Source organism: Phacochoerus africanus, chromosome 1, assembly GCF_016906955.1.
Source record: "Phacochoerus africanus isolate WHEZ1 chromosome 1, ROS_Pafr_v1, whole genome shotgun sequence".
NCBI classification, from domain to species: Eukaryota; Metazoa; Chordata; class Mammalia; order Artiodactyla; family Suidae; genus Phacochoerus; species Phacochoerus africanus.
In genome coordinates, this window is record NC_062544.1 from 8,467,256 (window position 1) to 8,489,845 (window position 22,590).

A 22,590-nucleotide genomic window follows, 5' to 3' on the forward strand; every position below is an offset into this window, starting at 1 on the left:
CATCTAAGTTCCATAAAGGGAAGGGAACTTCCCAGGGCCTTACAGCTAGACAGAAACAAAGCAAGAAATAGATGTGGAGCTTCTTGCATCACAGGCCAGGACTGCTTCTCTCTTTACTGCACCTGTCCCATCACAAGTTCCTTTGGACAAGGCCTGATTCTGACTGTCTTGTAACCCTGAACAGAGAACATGTCTTGATTCCTGGAGTGTCAGAGCTGAAGTGGACCCAAGAAATGATGGAATTTGTTTGTGTTTTGTTTTGTTTTTGTCTTTTTTGCCATTTCTTGGGCTGCTCCCATGGCATATGGTGGTTCCCAGGCTAGGGGTCTAATTGGAGCTGTAGCCACTGGCCTACACCACAGCCATAGCAATGCGGGATCCAAGCCACGTCTGCGACCTATACCACAGCTCACGGCAATGTTGGATCCTTAACCCACTGAGCAAGGCCAGGGATTGAACCTGCAACCTCATGGTTCCTAGTCGGATTCTTAACCACTGAGCCATGATGGGAACTCCCAAGAAATGATGGAATTTGGACCCTGTTCCTCATGCAGCAGCTGCAGCGATGGGGAAATAGAGCCCTGGGGTGGGGCGAGTGGGGGGGGCTTGCTTTAAGTCACTCGGTAGGCGGCCAGGTAAGAACTAGCCCCTGGCAACTGTTGAACTGAGTGAGTGAATGCTTTACCTTCTGAGACCTCCTGTTGTTCCCATTCTCTCCCTTGCCATTGGTGCATCCCCAAACTCCAGCCTAGGTCAAAATGTGAGACTTATCAGGGCCCGGGACAGGGAGGGGGATGGAGGAGGGCAGAGTTTGGTCACCAGACTGAGTCTTCTGGAAGCAATGTTTGAGCCTGCAAAAACCAGGCTGGTGCCGGGCCTGCCCATGGGTATCTCGGCTCCTTGGAGTTCATGGCTATCAGCCAGATGTGCCAAGCGTTCCTGGAGGAAACAGGCAAGACTCGTTTTTCCAGTCACCTTGCTCTTCAAAGGCAGGGAAGAGTTAAACATGCAGGGCACAGGGGAAAAGGAGATGCTGGGATCCTTGTCTTTCCAGAGTCCTGAGAAAACCACATGCAGGGTCTTTAAGACCTTGTGGGTCAGAGTTCCTGTTGTGGCACAGCGGATTAAGAATCCAGCTAGGGTCCCCGAGGATGCAGGTTCGATGCCTGGCCTCGCTCGGTGGGTTAAGGATCGGCGTTGCTGTGAGCTATGGTGTAGGCCGAAGATGTGGCTTGGATCTTGTACTGCTGTGGCTGTGGTGTAGACGGGCAGCGGTAGCTTTGATTAGACCCCTAGCTTGGGAACTTCCAGATGCCACAAGTGTGGCACTTGGGAAAAAAACAAAAACAAAAACAAAAAACAAAACCCTTGTGGGCTGATCCCAACATGGGAAGGAGGCAGAAATGGAGAAATCAGCCTAACTTAGGATCTGGAAGCCTGCGACAGAAAAGAATTTTAATATGCCCCATCCTTGCCGCCTCCCTACCACCATCCCCCGCTTGAGATCCTGTTGGTGGCACCCCCCCAGAAAAGAGAGGGCAGGTTGGAGGCAGATTCTACACATGGCATCCAAAAACCAGGGGCACAAAAAGACATCTATTCTCCACCGCTTCTGCCCTCTTGCTCTCACCGCTTGCTTAATGTTGCAACCTGTGAGAGATCCTGGCCACAGGCAAAAGCCACATTCATCCATCCCTGACAGAGTCCCCTGCAAGCGGGAGGGGACTCCTGAGTCATTCGGACCCCACCCCTTCTCCCTGGATGCCATTGCTTTTGAAGTTGAAGCCCCGGAGGGCGGGTATAAGTGCTTACCCCAATCCTGGGTCCACGCACTCCATGGCCCAGTGAGCCCAGGGTGCGTGCAGCCTCCCAGCTCTGCCCGCCCCGCTTTGCCAAAAGCTTCCTGTTCACCAGATCAGCACCCGTGGAGGGCAGGTTCCGACAGGACACCGTACTCGGCAGCTGCAGGGGCACCTTGCTGAGCAGGAGTCATTAAGATGAGTTACAGGGAAGGGAGCAGGGGTGGGGTCTCTCTGGAGGGGTAGGATGCAAGGGGAATGCACCCTTGAGTGGGAGTTTGGTGCCATGGCTGTGTGAAAGCTGTAGGACCCACAGACCTGGCACATGGTTTGCTGAGTGACGGCCCAGTGTCTGCCTTTCGTTTCTGGTGCCATGCCTGGGCAGGTGACCAGGCTTGCAGGCTGCAGCAGCAGGTTGGGCTCCTGGGCTCCCCTCCCTGCCCATAGCACCTAGGACCAGTACTTGGAAAAATCCTCTGAAAACATACATCAGTTCCTATCACTTCCCTGCTTAAAATTTTCCAGTGGCTTCCTGTGGCATCTAGATGAAAATCTAAACTCCTTACCTTGGCCTGACCAGTTCCTCCAATGATACCTCCCAACACTCTCCTCATTGTTCACCAAGCTGCAGCAGCAAGGGCCTTCTTTCTCCTCTGCAAATGTACCATGCTGGGATCTGCCTCAGGGCCTTTGCACTTACTGTTTCCCTCCACTTTAGATTCTCCCATGGCCGGCTCCTTTTTATTATTTATTTCTCAGCTCTCACGTCACCTCCTCTAACCCCCAGGCTGATGTAGCCCCCTTCCCAACACCCTTCGGTATCACATCACCTCGTTTTTCTCCACGGCACTTGTCACCTCCCAGGATGTTCTTGTTTACTTGTTTACTGTCTCCTGGACTAGACACTGGGCCGCATGAAGACGGGAGGTTTGTGTACCTTCTTCAGGCATGAATTCCCAGGGCCTAGATCAGTGCCTGGTACGTAACCAAGCTCAGTAAATACTAGTTGAAAAAATGGAAGGAGCTGGACTTAGGAAAAACAATGATGGGGTAAAAACTGCAAGAATCTTTAGTGATCACCTCTTCCTTTTTGAAGCTGGATAATGAAGTCCCCCAGACAGAAGGGGACTTGCCCAGAGTCACAGGGTAAGGACCAGAGCCAGGTTCTTTCCTCCCAAACCTGCTGCCAGAGAGAGAAACTGCTCACTTGTAAATCCAGCTGTTTGTGTTTAAGCCCAGTGCCCCCACTTGCTAACTGTATAACCTTAGGGAAGTTAACCTCTCTGAACCTCAGTTCTCTCATCTGTAAGATGGGGCTGTTAAGAGTACTGCTTTCCTGGGGTTTTATGAAGATGCAATAAGATCACATACATTAATATGCTTAGCACAGTGCCTGGCCCATAGAAAAACACTCAATAAATATTAGTTCTTATTAGTCTCAAAGCCAGGGCAGCATCACCGCCTGAGGTGGGGGCGAGGGTGGGGTCCACTGAACCCCCCAGAGAAGGTCCAGCCTGCACCCCAGCAGAGAAGGAAGCCACTGGTCCCTGATCGAGTCCAAGCTTGCTGGCCCAGCCACAGGCTCTGCTGGGAAGCTGCGAGCAGGCGCTTGTCTGGGGTGGGGCCTCATGCCCTTGGCTCCCCAGACACAGAGAGAAATCTGCATGTGGGTGAATGTGCACATTTGCAAGAGAGCATACAGACACACAAAGCACTTTTGAATGATTGTGTGGGTATGCAAATCGTGTGTGCCTGCTTGACAGAAGGAACATGGTGTAAATAAATAAACTGGTAGCTATAAGGCTTGTGCGAGCAGGTGCAGATGTGGGGGTTCATGAACGGACCCCTTTAGGATATACGTGCGAAGCAAAGTCTGTCTCCTTGTAACTCCCAACCCCATTTCATGCATGGGGAAGGCAGCAGAAGGTGGTTCCCAGCTGTGTGACTTTGGGCAAGTGGCTTACCTTCTCTGATCCTTGGTTTCCTGACTTCATAATACCATTTTGAGAATGAAATGAGTTAATGTACATAAATGCTGAATGTGATATGTGACCCAATTTTTGGCAAATATTACCAAGTACTATTACCTTTTCTCAGCCAGCTCAGACCCCTGACTGTTGAGTGTGTGGGTAATGAAAACCCTCAGACGTATTTTCACGTCACCTCCAGTCTGTGCTTGGTAGGCTGATCTTCTACAACTCGGTGATGTAGGACTTTAATGAGACCATGATTCATTTCTCCTTGTGTGTTGGCTCGCTGTTCCAGCTGCTCAGAATCTTAATTCTAATGTTTGGAAACTTTGTGGTGGTAACATCCATGTCTTTATCCTTGTCTTTGTTAAAAGTCTGAGCACACGCAATCCCACTCTTGGGCATATATCCAGACAAAACTTTCCTTGAAAAAGACACATGCACCCATATGTTCATTGCAGCACTATTCACAATAGCCAAGACATGGAAACAAGCTAAATATCCATTGACAGATGAATGGATTAGAAGATGTGGTGTATATATACACAAAGGAATACTACTCAGCCATAAAAAAGCACAAAATAATGCCATTTGCAGCAACATGGATGGAACTAGAGACTCTCATACGAAGTGAAATGAGTCAGGAAGAGAAAGACAAATATCATATGATATTACTTATATCTGGAATCTAATATATGGCATAAATGAACCTTTCCACAGAAAGAAAATCATGAACTTGGAGAACTGACTTGTGGTTGCCAAGGGGAAGGGGGAGGGAGTTGGATGGACTGTGAATTTAGTGTTAATAGATGCAAACTATTGCCTTTGGAATGGGTAAGCAATGAGATCCTGCTGTATAGCACAGGGAACTATATCTAGTCCCTCCCTCGTGATGGAGCATGATAATGTGAGAAAAAGAATGTGCACACGTGGAGTTTCCGTCGTGGCGCAGTGGTTAACGAATCGGACTGGGAACCATGAAGTTGCGGGTTCGGTCCCTGCCCTTGCTCAGTGGGTTAACGATCCGGCGTTGCCGTGAGCTGTGGTGTAGGTTGCAGACGCGGCTCGGATTCTGCGTTGCTGTGGCTCTGGCGTAGGCTGGTGGCCACAGCTCCGATTGGACCCCTAGCCTGGGAACCTCCATATGCCGCAGGAGTGGCCCAAGAAATAGCAAAAAGACAAAAAAAAAAAAAAGAATGTGCACACGTATGTGTGACTGGGTCACCTTGCTGTACAGTAGAAAATTGACAGAACACTGTAAACCAGCTATGATGGGGAAAAAAATGAAAATCATTTTTTAAAAATTAAAAGAAAAAAGTCTGAGCACACCCGGCAGAAGCAGTGCTCTGATACCCTCCTTCAGGGTGTGATCTCGGGGCAATTCCCGGATGGGTCATCTCACAGTGTGGAGACCTCCTGGTCACTACAGGAACCCAAGCGGATTCTGAGTGGCCACCTGTGAAGGAAGTGCTCCCCTCGGTGGATACTTGTCCTTGGGGAAGACGAAGGGAGCTCTAAAGCCCTTTCCAGCTTATGCGGGTACGACTGTTCAGCCTGTGCAGGTCTATGGGACTTTGGCTGAGGACCAGGGTCGCACATTCACTGAAGCCTGTTCAGTGGTCAGTGTAGTAAGCTGACCTGGCTCTCGGGGTACCTAGATCTAAAGTCAGTCATTCCCTGGGTTGTGTTGGTCAAGTCAGTCATCTAAGCCCTGAGGACTTCCTTCCTCATTTGGGAATGATGTGTACGTGTGTTGGAGGAAGGGGTGGAAATGGGTCTGAGATTTCAGACCCCTCTATGGGTCTCATGGTAGAAACTCTTTTGTCCTCATGAAATTGTACCTGGAAACTCAGCCTATTAATACGTAAAAGCAGAGTGTCATGACTGAAGCAGGGCTCGAGTCCTAGGGCGCTGCGCCAGGCTTGTCCATCACCCTCTTGGGAAGCTGATTGCAAGGAGCCCCTCCAGCTCTAACGTGCTGTGTCCTGCCCCCATGTTCTAAGTCCTGTAGTTGGATGTGCTGTGATTCTGAGCCTCTGTCACCTGCATCCGTCATGGCCCATGTGCAGGGACTCAGGCATTTTAGTTCTATGGGGAAGCAGGTGTACCTGAAGGAATTTAAAGCCACAAATTTCCACTAAAGAAGCTCCCACCAGATTTGTTCAAAATGCCAGACTTTGTTTCTGACGATGAAATCCATCTGCATCAGCCAGACACAAATCAGCAATGGCATTCCCCCCTCCTAGCCAGTGCCACCTCTTGTCTTGGGCACATCATGGACTTTAACTAATAGCCACACAGTCCTCCTAGAAAACACATTGGTCCTTTGAGCTCCATTTCTAAGGTACGGCACACCAAGGCCACCCAAGAAGGGGATGGCTGCACTGATAACAGAGAGCAGATTTCCTACAGCTGCGTGCCCTGGATTTTCTGGAGGTGAGGGTGGGAAAAGCAATCCAGGAAGATTTTTTATTTTCTTTTTAGGGCTGCACCCGTAGCATCTGGAAGTTCCCAGGCTAGGGGTCCACTCAGAGCTAAAGCCGCCGGCCTACACCACAGCCACAGCAATGCGGGATCCAAGCCACATCTGTGACCTACACCACAGCTCAGGGCAATGCTGGATCCTTAACTCACTGAGCGAGACCAGGGATTGAACCCGCATCCTCATGATCCTAGTTGGGCTCGTTAACCACTGAGCCACGGAGGGAACTCCCAGGGAAGATATTTTTTAAAGTTTGGAGAGCCTTTCATGAAAGAATCACTGGCTTCATTCTCTGGATAGGAGAATGTCCACTCTCCCCCCCAAAAAAATTCTGAATGTGAAATTACCGTGGATTTGGGTACCCTCCCACCCCCATTCCCCGTCTTTCTCAGGCATTCACTGTCAGGACCGGCTCCTGTGGCTCTCAGGAAAGAATCCTAAATATATTCTGCTTATACAGAAGTTGGAAAGTGGGGGAGGGTGAGGCCAGGGAGGGGGAATTAGGAGGGATTGTGCCCTTGAGCCAGATTAAAACCATAAGAAAAAGAATGTTGACATTCCAGGTACCTGCTCATCAGGAAGTCTTTAGCTACGGAAATAATTTTTCTACTTAGTCATAGGGAGCCATTGAAGTTTTGGAGAAGAAGCAGGACCAGAATAGAGCTACCTCTTGGGAAGAGGGGTCTAACATGAGATCCAAAGGGGGATTTTTCCATTTACGACTTCCGCTCGGATGTGGACTGGGCTTGAACACCAGCTCTCTTGGTTTCAGCCAGCTGGAACTTAGGGCTTGGTAGGGAGACCTGAAACTCGGATGAACCCTGGAGTCACGTGCTAGTTTGCAGCCTGGCCACTGCTGGCTTCTCATGGAACAAAAACAAGTCAAAGAACTGGATACGAGCAGGGAAGGGACTGGTGGCTTGAGCCCTGCATGGGCCACGTGGTCTTGGAAAGGACGTAGAACTTCTTCTGAGCCTCAATTTGCCTGTCTGTAAAATGGAGGTAATAATAGCTACTCCTACCTACTTCCCAGGGCTGGAAGAAAGACAGATAATATAATAGGTTAAAGCAGAGGGAAGAAAGACCCATTGTAACACCTTATTAGGGCCAATAATGGCTTGGTACACAGCAGCGGGAACCACCAGCAGACTGAGAGGCAGTCTCGGGAGATCTGTGTGTTAAAGCCAGCCCTGCCCAAGCCTGGAATTAGGGGAAGGAGAAACGACTAAAGGAAGTTCTCTCCTAGAGCACGGGTGAAAAGGAGCTGGCACTTGAGGTCCTCTTCTTTATCATTATTCTGATTATTATTATTATGGGTGACAAAAATTATACTGTCTTATATCGGTATGGTAACAACACATTTTCAAAACACATCTGCATGTGTTTCCTCACTTGGTCTTTGGAGAGGGGCTGCAGTGTTGTATAGAATGAAGAGTAAGAAAGTGGTCTCTGGAGTCAAATAGACCTGCTTTCAAATCCTAGCTCTACCATTTCACCAGCTGTGTGACTTTGGGCAGTGGTTTAACCTCTCTGGTCCCAGAGAAAAGGAGATGAGAGCAGCACCTATCTCATGGAGCTGTTGAGAAGGCTGCATGAGTCAATGCACGGCAAATACCCAACACAGGGTACTCTCAGTGAGCTATGACATCAGCCTCCCCCTTATCATGATGCTTCTTATTACTGCCATGTTGTAAATGAGATGCTGAAGCTCGGATCATTGGAAGGCTCTGCCTGGCTTCACACATCTAGTAGGTGGTAGATTCAAGTACTGGCCCAGAACGGGAATCCATATTCCAAGAAGAGAGCCTCAGAGAGGGCTAGAGAGGCTAGAGCCGGTTCCCCAGAGCTGCACACTCCAGCAGAACTTTCTAGAGTGATGGGAAAGTCCTGTGTCTGAGCTGTCCAGCGTGGGAGCCACGTGCCCATATATTTGGCCTTATACCAACGTTGTCATGAAATACAATTTGTCCAATATTTTTTTTTTCATGGAGGAAGAGCCCTCGGAACATTTGGTGAACATTTGAAAGAAACAAAGGGCTTTGGGACCAGAGCTTTAAGGAAGAGATGGGACAAAATGGGGGGTGATAAGAAAGTGTTTTGTTACGGGGCCTCCTCCGCCAAAGTCATTCATTTATTTAATATTTATTGAGGGCTTATCCTGTGAGGGCATTCTAGAACAGAGAACAAGACAGATGAGGTTGCTATTCTTGTGGGGATTGGATTCTATTGGCAGAGAGAGAGAGATGATAAATAAAAAAATACACACTATCATCAGGTGATGAAAAGCGAGACACCAGATGAGGTTAGAGGGTGATGGAAGGGGTGCTGTTTTTGAAAGGGTAGTGGGAGAAATCCTCCATGACAAGGGGACATTTGAGCAGGGGAAGGGCCACAAAGGCAGAAGAAACAGGTAGTGCAAAGGCCCTGGGGCAGGAGCGAGGAGCTCGCAGACAGACTAGAGGGAGCGAGGAGCGAGGGGTTCCGGCAAGGTCGGGGCGGTGGCCCAGGGCAATTCAGGCCAAAGAAAAGGCTTGTGATTCTATAAGGAGCAGAAGGAAAGAGGGACATGAGGACCTCAAATCTTTGAAACCTTCAAAACCAATCGTCCCATGTGTTCAGCTGGTGACATACAGGCTGTCCAGCTGTAATGAGTTTTGTTGGACCTATAACATATTGCTTTGCTGTTGATGGTTTTCTGCTTAATTCGTCGTTAACAGACAAACATTGGGAAGCTTCTCCCAAAAATCAGGATTCCAGCTTCTGTTTAACAAAGTGGAGGGCACCGTCTGTGTTCACCCAGGGCACAATTGGCTGGAGCCAAGTGGGGGCTGCCCGCTTTAGACCTGGCCTGTGCTCCACAGCCCCCTCCCCTAGCTCTCCCGGAGGCTGAAGCTGTTTCAGCTGCTGTTTAGAAAGAGTAGTCATTTTTCCAATAGGAAAGACACGCATCTCAACCCACATCTCTTTCCAAATTGTGAAGTAAATAGACTCCAGGATGGCCTCCTGTCCACACACAGGGCCTACTTCACCCCTGAGGGCCCCCCCCTGGCTGGAGACACTTGATTTTGGATGCCCCACCACTCACTGATCCCCAGAGAGCAAGAGCGCTCTTCCTCTTGGGGTTGCCTGTACAGGTCCATGAGCTTTGCATTTAGAGCTGAAAACTCCCCAAACCAAGGGAGCATCCCAGGATCACTGGCCTTGGAGGGAGGGTGAATCCTGCCCCACTACTTCCAGGGATCTCTGGCCAGAGGGGTTGGCCTGATCAAAACCAGCTCCAGCTCAGTAGGACATTGAACCTATTTATCAAATAGAAGCTCCAGAGACTAAATAGGAACAGAGCACCTCCTTGAGGTCTGCGTTTGTGCCCTGGAGCTGATCAGGGCGCATTGGGAGCTCGGCCTGTAGGAAAGCCAGGGGGAAGCCTGGACGAGCTCCTCCTGGTGTGGCAGCCTCTGGCCAGGCAGGGTCCAGGGTCCCTTCTATGGGAGGAGGCTGTCCTGAAAGCCTGGGTTTGGGGGTGGCTCTCTGGGAGGCAGGAGGGTTGTATTCTGAAGTCTGGAGATAGACTCCCCCGGAGGACCAGAAAGCTCCCTCCAGAGGGTAGAACAGATTGCAGAGGCCAGAATGTCCTTACTCTTCCGTGTTCCGTGCACCCTTTGATTCAGTGAAGACCTTTGCCTTTTCCCGGGAGCTATGGTTGAGTTTTCAGACATACAGGCATCAAGTTCCAAGCAGGGGTGACCTTGCATCATTCACTGAACCTCTGAGCCTCTGTTTTTCCTCATCTCTAAAAGAGATACACTAACTGAACCCATGTCTGATAGTTGTTCTGAAGGTATGACTCAAAAATTTGTGTTAAATGGGTCACACCATGCACGGTGCCTGCCTAGCAACTGCTAAATAAATGCTAGCTATTATTTTAGCACTCTCCTTATCATTATGGAAAGTGGATTGGAACCCGGCAGCTGCCCTGAGCCCCATCCCCATTCGTTGCTGCCTTCACCTTCTGAAGCATCCCTGTGAAATTCCCAAGCCTCCCTGGGGCACAATTTGAAAACTACTAGGTGTGTAACTGCCAGTGTGCAAAGTGGGAAAAACTATGCCTGGAGGAGGGACGTCACCTTGTGCTAGGTACTAAGTCACATGGCATGTCGGGGGCACTCCTGGAACCAGAACCCAGTCTCCCTGTCCTGGGTGCTTCCCAGTGGCCAAGTTGCTCCCCACCAACCCAGCTCCTCTCCCAACCTGGGGTTCCTCAGGAACCCACAAAGCCAGGTTCTCCTACTCAGCAGAGTGCAGGCGAAGGTGACAGGTGTCGGGCTCAGACCTACCCCAGTCCTACCTCTGTGTTCTGTCTGGGGGCTTGGCTTCCTCTGTCTGAACTTCACGTTCCTCATTTGTGAAATGAGGCTGCCACAGTTACCGCCTTGGAGGATTTACTGAGATTATACGTGCAAAGGATTTAACCCATATGTTATTACAATTATTCAGTATTATTTTCATCACTGTTGTAATAATGATAGTAATATTATTACTATGACAGTTGGTATTCGAAAATGCCTGTGGAATGAGGGACCTATTCTCTGTATGTGTACAGTGCCCCCTGTAGAGGCACCATCTCACACACACACACACACACACACACACACACAACCAATAGGGCTCCACAATATCAGCAACAAACTGCCTTCCTGGGAGCTAGCCGGCCTTGTGGCCCCAGTGAAATGAGCCCTGTTCCTCTTACTGGTTCTGTGAGGCCACTGGGACCGAAGCTTCTCTTTGTTCCTTGTGCATGAGACTGTCAGCCATCCCAGCCACCGGTGGCCACTGCCTGCCTCTAACTCAGGCAGCCCTGGGGGTGGGGAGGCTACCGTCAGAGTCCCAGAACATGGAAGGTCATCTGCTCATTGCTGAGCCTCTGTCTCTTCACATATAAATGGGGAAGGTAATTATCAATTTGCTTCGAGCGCCAATTAAGACGAAGTGCCTCCGGCGATGGGCCCAGTGCTTCACGGGTGAGCCGTCCCCTGGTAGCCACTGTGATGAAATGATTCAGGGATGGGATCCCCCACTCGTTCGGTGCCTTGGGGCCTCAGTGATATATCAGCAGGCTCAGGTGGGGACCAAGCCAAAGACCCCTGAACAAACCCCCTCATTTCATTGGGCCTCCATTTGGCCACCAGGGCATGAGAACTAGTCTCTGCCTTGCCCAGAGACCCTCCACCAGAGCATGAGAACTGGTCCCTTCCTTGCCCAGGGACCCTCCACCGAGCTTTTGGCAAATGATGCCCCGAAGAAGGCGAGGTTCGGGGAACATGAAGTGCTGACGGAGGCACAAGCAGTGGTCACAGCTGACGTTTATCGAACAGTTCCCTTGTGCCAGGCCCTGCGGTCAGGTCTTGGCAGGCATTGTCAGTTTTAAACTGGCTTCCAGCAACCCTGTAATTATCCTCATGTTGCCGATGGGATAAACGAGGCTCAGAGAGGGTTTCCTAGGCTCCAAGTTCGCACAGCTAGTTTGCGGCCAAGGCAGGATTAAAACTCGGATCACTTGTGTGCCTAACAGTTTCCTGGCCTGCCTCCCCCTCTCCTCAGGCTGGAAAGGGCACTTGACTGAGGGGTGGGGGTGGGGGTGGGGGGTTATAGGACCCCTCCCCCACCAGAGTTTTATGGGTCTTCTCGCACCAGCAAACAGATTCTCAGCAAAGGCTTCATCTCCGGTTGGATTCCATTGCCTCTGGCCGAGCCCAGCCCAGCTGCCCTGTCCATCCAAGTCCAATCCCCTCTGAGCAGAGCGGCTTAGGACAGAGCCGGCAAGTGGGCAGGCCTCGGCAGCTGAAGAGCTGCGTTCTAGCAGTGAGACAAGACAGGCAGCTCCCCTCGCTGTGGCACTGCTCCTGCCCCTACCCTGGAGCTGGCTGAACCTGACTGTACAGCCAGAGGCAAGAGAGGGGTTAGTGATGATTGGGGAGCACCAAGGTGCACACTAATGAGATGCAAATAAGGCCCTGCCAGGACTCCAGCTCAAGCCCCGAGGTCCACATTCAAGCCCCCTGGGCTCTGTGCGCACCGATCCCTCTTCCCCGTGGTGACTCTGCTCCACCAGCCGGCACAGAGCTCAATAGAGCTGCTGGGCCTGCTGTGTTCTCACAGACAGGGCTGCCCATTGAATTGAACTAGGGGTTTCCATCCCTGGGAATTCCCTAAGGGGGTGCATGTAGGAGTTAAAAAATACGTATTCCAAGCCCCACCCCAGATCTGCGGAATCAAAATCCTTAGGGGTGGGGCTCTAAATAGATGTTTAACAAGTTCCCAGGATGATTTTTGCATGACTGGTGTTTGGAATCCGCTGAACATGGTAATTTCTTTCTTTAAGATCTTACGTTCTACCATCCCTTGTTTCAAAGTTGATATCCCATATGTGGAGAGAGGGGTGGGGAAGTTAGGAAAAGACTGAAATCTAAGTGACCTTGTGAGGCTAGACGAGTGCTTCTTAAATGTCAGCGTGTTAAAAATCACAGCTGCGGGAGTTCCCATTGTGGTGAAGCGGAAATGAATCCAACTAGGATCCATGAAGATGTGGGTTCAATTCCTGGCCTCGCTCAGTAGGTTGGGGATCCAGTGTTGCCAGGAGCTATGGTGCAGGTCACAGATGCAGCATGGATCCTGCATTGCTGGGGCTGTGGCATGGGCTGGCAGCTGTAACTCTGATTCAACCCCTAGCCTGGGAACGTCCAGGTGCCATGGGTGGTGGCCCTAAAAAGCGAAAAAATTAAAAACTGAAATTAAAAAAATCACAGCCTCATCCTTAAGAAATCTGATTTCTTTTCGGGGCTGTGGAGGAACTCGTGGGCATGGTCTTCCCCGTAGATGGGGGACACCGGCCCCCAGGCAACGCAAAAGCGAGGTTATCTCTAAAGTCAAGTAGAAGAGCTATAGGAGAGGGAAGCAATGGATCTGATTCCTGGTCCTCACTTTGACGAAGCCTCTGAGTCTGCATCTCTCTCTGTTCATCAGCATCTCAAACCCGAGACAGTCCCGAGACAGTATCTTCTTGTGCACAGGTCTATCTCCCAGATAGAGACAAAGCCCTATGAACCACGTTCTCCTTGCCATGCATAGACCTGAACTGAAAATCAAAGGGTTCCATGCACACATGCCTACCTCATGGCGTAGCAATTTTCAGGCAGATACACCGCAGATACACTACCTATGTTCACGAAAGATTCACACAAGGCTGGTCAAAGCAGCATTATTTATAATAGCCCTTTCCTGGAAACAGTCCACATGTCCATTAAGAGCAAATGGATAAGTAAACTGTGGCTTGGTCATACCCTGGAATACTATACAGCAAAGAAAATGAAAGTATTGCTCTAGGCAACAGTACAGATAAATACGTTTCACATAATCTGGGGTGAAAACAGCCCATATACAAAAGAGTACATACTGTGCTATTCCAACCATACAAAGCTTTGAAACAGGCAAAACGCATCTGTGGATTACATTAGGATAAACTACCCTTGGGCAGGCAGAGAGGGGTGGTTAGTGACTGGAAGGGGCACAAAGAGTTTTCTGGAATGGTGGTTATGTTCTGGTTCTTTATCTGGGAGGTGGTCTGTTTCTGGAAATTTCATTGAGCTGGACACTTAAGGTTTGTGCATTTTTCTGTATGCAGATTATACTTTAAAAGTTTTCTATAAGTGCTATTAAAGGACTTCAAAGAAGACTTTTAATAAAAGGAAAAGCATTTAAATAATAAAAGGGAACTCCAGGTGACTTCTGACTGTGGCAAATTCCATGGGACTTCATTGCTCTGGGATTGTGGACTCTTCCTGCCCCGGGAACCAGGAAGGAGACAATTCTCAGAAACCAAGAGCTTGGGCACCATGCCAGGCACACCAGGGCTGTGGAAAGCTGATGCTTCAGCAGCTCCCTGTCCCCACCCCCATACAGCCCGCCCTCCACCAAACCGCAAGGACAATGGCAGACCACTTTCCACTGGGTTCCCAGGTTCAGCGAGTTCCAGTTCACTGGGGTTCGCTTCATGCCGTATTTTTTCTGTCCTCAGAATGGTTTTCTGGCCCACTATCTTCTTTGATCCCCTCAAAGACCCTGTGTGTAGGGCAAGAAGTATTTCCATTTTATAGATGAGGAAGTTGAGGCCCCAGGATGGTGGGCCAAAGACTTGTCCAAAGCTAGCAAGGGCTAGCAAGTGGCCCAGCCAGGACTCAAATGCAAGACTTCAGACACCAAATGCAACACTCCCTTAGCTATACCACAAATGGAATCTTTTCCAGTAGTGGCAGTACTGATGCTAGCACCTGTCAATTAGTGAGCACCTTCCTGGGGATGTCTCAGAGTCCTTCAGTAACCCAAGGAGGTAGGTTTCTATCATTTCATTTTACAAATGAAAAACCTGAAAGGTCAGAAAGTCCAAGTGCCTTGCCCAAGGTCAATGGCCAGTAAGTATGGAGCATGGATTGGAAAAAAGGGTCTGAGTTGGGTCCAAGCCCTGAACCACTGCTCCAGTGGTTCCCAAACCCAGGGGGACCTCACCTGGAGTTCCCTTGGAGCTTGTGAAAGAAAATACGGACTCCCTGGCTCCACCCCCAGACTACACGTTCCAACGATGTAGACTTAAGATGGGGCTGAGAAATCTGTATTTTTAAAAACAGACGGAGGCATTTGGGATGCTCCGCTCTAAACTAGGTTGCCTCTGAAATATGACAGTAACAACAAAACAATTTAAAGGTAAATCTTATTTCAGCAACTTCTAAATGAACTCACGGAACCTCTCTAATAATTAGAGTTCTTCTAACAATGGAATTCCACCCTTCCAGAAGGTATTGGAGAACAGCCCAGTTGGTGGATAATAGCTAGGCTTAGTGGGGTGGGGAGAGGTCAGTGGCTGATAAGGGACATCTAGAGGGTTCTTGGGGGACTGGTGATGTCCGCCTTCTGCTCTGCTTGCTGGTTTGCCACTGTTTCCATTCACTTTGTAAACATTCATCAAGCTATAACTTACAGCTGAAGTACCCTCTTTTTGAATGTTTCCAAAAAGGAGAAAAAAAGTCAGGCTGACCATTTTTCAGAGACACTGTAGAAGAAATATTTATGTAGAGTTAATTATATGAAAGATCCAATAGGGTCCATCTATTTATCGCTTCCAAGAGTTTGAAATTCTAGGATTTGAATTTTCCAAGATGCTTTGATTCTCTGAGTCAATTTCTAAGACTTCATGAGCCCCCAAATCTGTAACAGTGCCTAACGTTTAGTGAGCTCTTATTATGTACTGACTGCTATGCTAAGAACTTAATATGGATCAACTCACAGCAGTTCTGTGAGGGAGATAGCATCATCCAGCCTGCAACCCTCAGAGAGGCGAAATGATGTGTCCAAGGTTACAGAGATGGAAAGCAGCAAAGCCAGGACCAGAACCTGAGCACCCTGGCTGCAGAGCTGGTGTGCCCAACCATAGCGCCACATAGGTACCAAGCTCTGCCACTTCCCGAAGCTAAGTGTCTAAGCATGTCAGTGATGCATTTTGTGCCATCTGGCCTGGCGTTTGCTGGGAGGACCCAGACAGAAGGGGATGCTGCAGGGACAGACAGCAGCTCTGACCTGGGACACGTGAGCACATGTGGGCCAACACGCTCCCACACGCTGACATTACCCCATAGCTGGCATGTTCAGTCCTGCTCAGCTTGCACCAAGGCCAAGGCTATGGGCACTGGATCCGAAAGGGAACCGGGAACTGGAGAATTCGCCTCTGTGGGCTCTCTGCCCCCAGCCATGGGAGTGGACAGCTGCCATTTACCTGCCACTCCAGGTCACCTTGCAGGGGCCCTACCAGTCTCGGGAATGGAAAAGGACACAGGAAGTGGGGCAAGGGGAGGCGTTTCTTGCTTCTGCAGGCTCTGAGCTGGAAAATGCTTAAGGCATCACCTCTTTGGGGAGGTAATGTGTCAATCAGTGGGTCATGGTGGATGATCAGGCACTGTGATTGGCCAAGAGGGAGACAATAAGGTATCTTCACTCTGACCTGCAGCCATGTGCAGCCAAGGCACTCTTGGACTTAAACTTCTTCAGCAGGGTCCTCCAATGTTTACAAAATAAAAGTCATGCTCCTATGAGGATTTCCTGAAGTCGCTATGGTTTAAAGCTATATAAGGAAATATTCTCAGATTTGTTTCAAAAGAATCTGGTAGAGGCAGAGAGGGACCATAAATATCAAAGCTGAGAGATGGGTTTTTTAATACTATTGTGCTTCCTACTGGATATTTATATACTTTCCTATCAATAAAAAACATACAAATTATATATATAACATATATACACACAGATATACTATATTATATATACATATGTGTATCTAGTACATACAATATATTATACATATACACGTATATTATATCTTATCATATATATTACACACACACACACACACACATATATCTTTTTTAAGCCATCCTCCTTGGCCTGGTACACACAGCCTTCAATGACCTGGCCCCATCCTGACTTTCAGAGCCCGTGGCCACATGTTCCTACCTAGTCGGTAATTTCCTGCACACACGTGCCATTTTCTCTTAACTGCTGTGCTTTCACAATGCTACTTTCTCTTTCTGCTTTCCTACCTTTCTGTCTTTATTTAAGCCTATTTCAGTCTTCAAAACTGATAGTCAGTCCCAGCCCCTTCTAGAAGCTTTCCTTCGCTGATACCTTAGCTGGGCTAACTCTGGCTCCATGAGGGGCAACTTGCCTCTAGTTCACCACCTGCCTCGAAGTATTAAACCATTGACTTCTGGGCCTGCCTCCACCAGCTGTGGCTCTTTGGGGGCCTGACACATCGTGAGCCCTAAGTGTCTATTGAACTAAGGCTCTGTTGAGAAAACAGAGGCTGTGTGACTGAAAAGAAGGGGCTTAGCTTTTCTGGGACTCTGTTCATGTCCACAGGAAAACAACAATAGCAACAGCAAAAAGACGTGTCGGAGGTAATGATTGCTGGCCTGCAGGGTGGCTGTGCAGAGCCAGCCGAAGAGAAGGTTTAGGGGACGCGGTCTAACCTGGTGACAGGCACATCGAGGGGCTCAGTAAATCAGAGTTCTCTTTTTCATGTTGAAATTCCACACTCCGGGCTGTGTATCAAAACTGGCTACTGACTCGAGGCAAATCATTCAAAATCTATGGTTCCACCTGTAAAATGGAACCAATAATTTTGTGGCTTTTAGGGCTACAGCTGTGGCATGTGGAAGTTCCCAGGCTAGGGGTCCAATAGGAGCTGTAGTCGCCATCCTACGCCATAGCCACAGCAACACGGGGTCCGAGCCGCTTCTGTGACATACACCACAGCTCATGGCAACGCCAGATCTCCGACTCACTGAGCAACGCCAGGGATCAAAATCGCATCCTCATGGATACGAGTCGGATTCGTTCCCACTGCGCCACAGCGGAATCTCCCGGAGCCAATAATTCTTAAAGGGGGACTTTGGCGAACTTCTGAGGACCCTCTCAGTTGTGCAGCTACAGATACCTGCTGACTTGCTGGCAGAAGTGATGGAATGGTGTGTGGCGTGTGCGAGTGCGTGTGTGTGTGTGTATGTGAGAGAGAGAGAGGGAGGGACAGCGTGGGTGGGCGTTGCAGGAAGGGTCTGATTGATGAGGCACATGTCCCCTGAAAGACATCTATTTGGGATCCATTTGTTGTTGATTCCAGATGGCCTCCAGGGAATGTGGGGACAGTTCACTGGCCTCCGAGGCTGACCACCCACACAGGAAACAGGACTCCTGAGCTGGGCGAGGCAGAAAGGTGGAAAGATCTTGGCCATGGCCCTGCCTTCCCAGTTCACATGCTGTGTGACCCCGGCCCAGTTACCAGCCTTCTCTCTGGAGGCCTCCACGTCCCCACCTGTCCAATTCCATCATCTCCAGGGACCCCTGCACTCTTATCTCTGATGGGGTTGGACTAATGCTCAGCCACTCCGAGCAACCCTTCTCATGTGTCACTTAGAAGTGAAGATTCATTCATTCTCTTAGCAAATACGCAGTGAGCTGCTTTTCTGTACCAGACGCTGTGCTAGACACGGGCGCCGGAGCAGTGAGCGATGCTTAGCGGAGGAGACCACGTCAAACAAAATATACACAAATAACTACAATTGTGATCTGTCTTAGGAGGGGACACTTTGGGGTGTTGTGACATGATTTTCACCCCAGGGGAAGCATCAATTAATTGATGACTATCACCCCCATAAACAAGGCCCTGGGCACGACATGCATTATCTCATTTAATGTTCACATCCATCTCAGAGAAAAGGACTATGATTAGCCCCATTTTTTGAAATGAGGAGATGGAGGTTTAAAGAAGTCGAGGTCCAGGTCAGACAACTGATTCTCCATTATACACGTAAGCCTTAGTACCATCTGTCATAGAAACAGTAGCATTGAGTTTCTGAGTGAGCTCGGCTTGTGCTGTGGACCCAGGAGGCCCGGGAATCTTCCAGAGGCTCTGCCCACCTGCTGCTGAAGGAACCAGAAGGCAGGGCCTAGCCAGCTTGTTCAGGAAGGTTCCCGACTGTGCCAACCTCATCGTCCCCAGCACACACTGGTTTTCTCCAAGGCTGCCCCCACATGCATATCTGGCCCCGCAGCCTGTCATGGGCAAGGACAACCTCCAGGCGGAGGCGAGTTCAGTGGTGCCAGCGGAAGAGTGGACAGGCAGCAAAGTGTAGTCACATGGCTCACGGAGGCCTGGGGCAGAGGGGACTTGGCAATCCCTCCTGGTGGCAAATCCTTGGCACAGCTGACATCGTGGGGCTAGAGCGGGCCTGTGTCCTTCTGGGGCTGGTTCCCTAGGGGACCACAAAGAAGCATGGAAACAAGGGCGTTCTGGGGAGACCTTGACTCCTTCCAGGTCCTGCCCCACTTTATGGATGAGGAAACTGAGACCCAGAGAGCTTGTGGTGGAGGGGGCCTCGCTGTTTCGCTCTACCACGCTAGCCACTTCCTGGGCTCAGCCCTTTCCTGCCAGGAGCATAAGCTGTGCTCCATGGAGAGCCAGGAGGGGAACCCTGGCTTGCTGCCTCCTGCACCAGGGGACGGTTGAGTTCCAGAGCTTCCTCACCTGCAAAATGCAGATGATACTTCCTGGTCTGCCTACCCAGCAGCCTTGTTGGGGTGAATCATTCAGAACGGGTCTTAACAATAATCCAACCTCCTTTACTGAAACTAGGAAACTAGGCCCAAAGCCGTATGGAACTGTTTCAGGCTATCCTGCCTATGGGTTGCAAGGACATGAATAATGAAATTCTCTTTTCCCTCTGCCTGCTTTGAAAACTCAACCTTTTCAAATGACCGTGCGTCTCAGCCCCATCCCCGAGGGTGAGTATCAGCTGTAACAATAACGGTGAATAGTTTCTGCACGGAGGGCACTGGTCACCTGCCCAGGCTCAGCCCCCCAGGGGTAAAAGGAGCTGGAGGCTTGGAAATGCTGCATCCTGAGCTGTGTCTCACCGTCCCTGCTCTGTCCTGAGCTCAGGCCTCGCTCCTGATGCCGTGCGCCTGAGGACAGAGGCAGCCTTTCTGAGTCTTCGGCAAACCTCAGCACAGCAGTGCTCCCCCCCTCAGCCCCAAGTGGAGGGCTGAACTCTGGCCTGGTGGCTGCATTCAGTGTTCCACTCCAGCTGACCTGCCTGCAGAGATATGCATCGGATTCCTGCCTCCCCCACGAGCCGCTCCCACTCCCCTCACCTCACCCCAATGCTGCCCCTGCTGCCTCTCAGACTAACCCTAACCCTTTTACTGCCCTCGGAGGCAGTGAGCACCCCCATCTGACAGCCGGGAAAGCTGAGGTTCTCATCTGGAAGCCTCTAAAGGGTGGCATGAGAGCCAGCGCCGGCCAGGTTATCTGACTCTCCCTGAGCCCTCCCTTCCTCCCGCCCCCTCACCAGGTGGCTTTGTCTGTGTCAGGGACCCTGTGCCCCCTGGACACTCACAAGAAGCTAGCGCCTCTCTGCTCCCTGGCGCCAGCTCTTCCCCCTAAAAGCACGAAGGAAATTGTCTCCGGGTTCCCTTGCAGGCTCATCCCCAGAAAGCTCAAGCAGGGAATTTCATTCTTCCAAGAAAAGGAATCCAACTTTCCACACATGCAAATATAACCTTGCGCCTCTAGGAGATCAAAATCCTAGCCCCGACCATTTCTGGGCCCCCCGCCCGGGGCCCCCAGGCTCAGGCTGGCTCCCCCTCTGGCTTCATTCAGTGTACCTAGGTGACCCAGGGCCCAGGTGTCCTTGTGCAGCTCCCGCTGTGCCCGCCCCAGCCACCTCCTAGTTCTATCCCCACCTTCCAAGAGCCCGTGCTCACGGGCCAGAATGGATTCGCTTTGCAACCCCCTCCCGCTAACGTCTCATCCTCCAGCCGTTCCTACCTGTGCCCTTTAGGTGGGGGAGGGTGCCCCGGCCGTGGGCTGCTGGGCTGGAGCCCCTCTCACAGGCACCAGGCTGACAAGCGCGGGAGGGAGGTGAGGAGACGGAGACGCGGAGCAGGAAGGCGCACCCTCAGAGAGGCTGCCCAGAAAGTTGGAGTAGGTGTGTCCCAGCCCAGGAGGAGGAGGAGGAAAAAGGAGGTGGGAGAATTGAGGCGGATCGTCCCCTCCTGCCAGCTCTCTGTCTCACGGAGCGGGAGGGAGGGAGGGAGCCAACTGGTTTGTGGCCCAGAACTCCTGGTGGGGAATCAAGTCATGGAAAATGACGGCTGGAGAGCCGCTGAGAAACCCGGCCCATCGCCACCTCCCTTGTGGGTTTGACAGAGGGATAAACTGAGGCCATGGACAGGTAGGACTTGCCCGAGGACCCTCAGAGACGGTGCGGGTGCTGGGAAAGGACCCACATTGTTCAGCCCTCTGCCAGCCTTCTCTCCTCTCCTCTCCCACACGGCAGATCTGAGATGCACATCCAGTCACCCTCTCTCTAAGGTCTGGTTCAGAACCCCGGCGCAGCCACCTGTTAGCTCAGTAACCCTGGGGGCATCACCAGTCTGAGCCTCAGTTTCCTTTTGGATGGAGAAATAATAACTCCTACCTCATGAGGTTGGTATGAGGATTAAATGAGATAAAGGTTGAAGGAAGGCAAGACACTCAGCAGAGAAAGTCCCCCATAAAATGTAATTCTTTCTGCGATTTCTTCCCTAAGTGACTTAACCTCTCTGAGCTCTGGCTTCCCCAGCTGTGAAATGGGCTAACAGAAATCCCTGCTTCATAAGGTTGTGTAAAATCGTGAGACAGATAATGCATGTAAAGTGCAAAGTGCAGTGCCTGGCATCTCTTTTTTGGGCGCTGTACAGGGCACTGGGGACATGGAGGTAAATGAAATAGTGCCTGCCCCTCAGAGCTGAACCTGGCTCTGTGACCATCCTATTGAATCCTCGCTCTCTCCCTGCAGGACTTGCAGCCTCTCTGCGGCTCCCCTGGCAAGTGAGTGAGTCTTTGTTTGCATACCTCTAATTACAGGGGGCTCATTACCTCTCCCAGCAGTCAGTTCTGACTCTTGGTAATTCTACCTGATGTTCAGCTAAGCAGCAGCCCTTGAACTTGCTTGATAAATAAGAATTCTACATATCTTTTGTTGTTGTTGTTGTCACTTTCAGAGCCACACCTGTGGCATATGGAAGTTTCCAGGCTAGAGGTCAAATTGGAGCTGCAGCTGCTGCTTATACCGCAGCCACAGTAATGCCAGATCTGAGCTGCATCTGTGACCTATACCACCACTCAAGACAACGCCAGATCCCCGACCCACGGAGTGAGGCCAGGGATTGAACCCACATCCTCATGGATACTCGTTGGATTCATTTCCACCCTGCCACAATGAGAACTCCCTACATTTCTTTATTTTTGCTGTTATTATAACTATGTGACACAAGACAAATGATGTCAGCTTGTTAAGTCTGTTTCCTCATTTGTCCAATGGGTTCAAAACCACTGAGGCCACTCAGAACAGATCTGTTTCCGCTGTCTTGTGACAAAGGCTGAAGCCTGGCTCTCTGGCTAGGACTTAGTTTTCTAGAAGTTCAGGCTGGACCCTATGGATAAGTAGAACTGTTGAGGTACCCGTCTTGTTGTTTATGGAGAAGTAATGAGGCCCTTGGCTATTTCCCAGCTCTCAGGAGATATCCATTCATGGAGTGGCTGCAACCACCATGAGCCATGCCCTCAGGGATCTGTCACTGGCATCGGTGTGACAGATGACACAGGTGTCAAGCAAGCCACTGCCACGTGTTGCCCAAGATGTCCAGAGGGGCCCCCTACCAGGAAGAACCCTCCCAGGTTTTCCTCCTCCAAGCTGTGTGG

The 22,590-nt window shown here is 50.4% G+C and overlaps 1 protein-coding gene across 1 annotated transcript in view; it reads right to left on the minus strand.

Moving 5' to 3' along the window:
• Positions 1 to 20,803, minus strand: part of FAT2 (FAT atypical cadherin 2) — an 82,823-nt gene extending 62,020 nt beyond the window's left edge. The window contains exon 1 of the mRNA XM_047771534.1: positions 20,674 to 20,803. The gene's annotated coding sequence lies outside the window, so the exon portion shown is untranslated. The remainder of the gene's footprint in view (positions 1 to 20,673) is intronic.
• Positions 20,804 to 22,590: the final 1,787 nt, after the last annotated feature.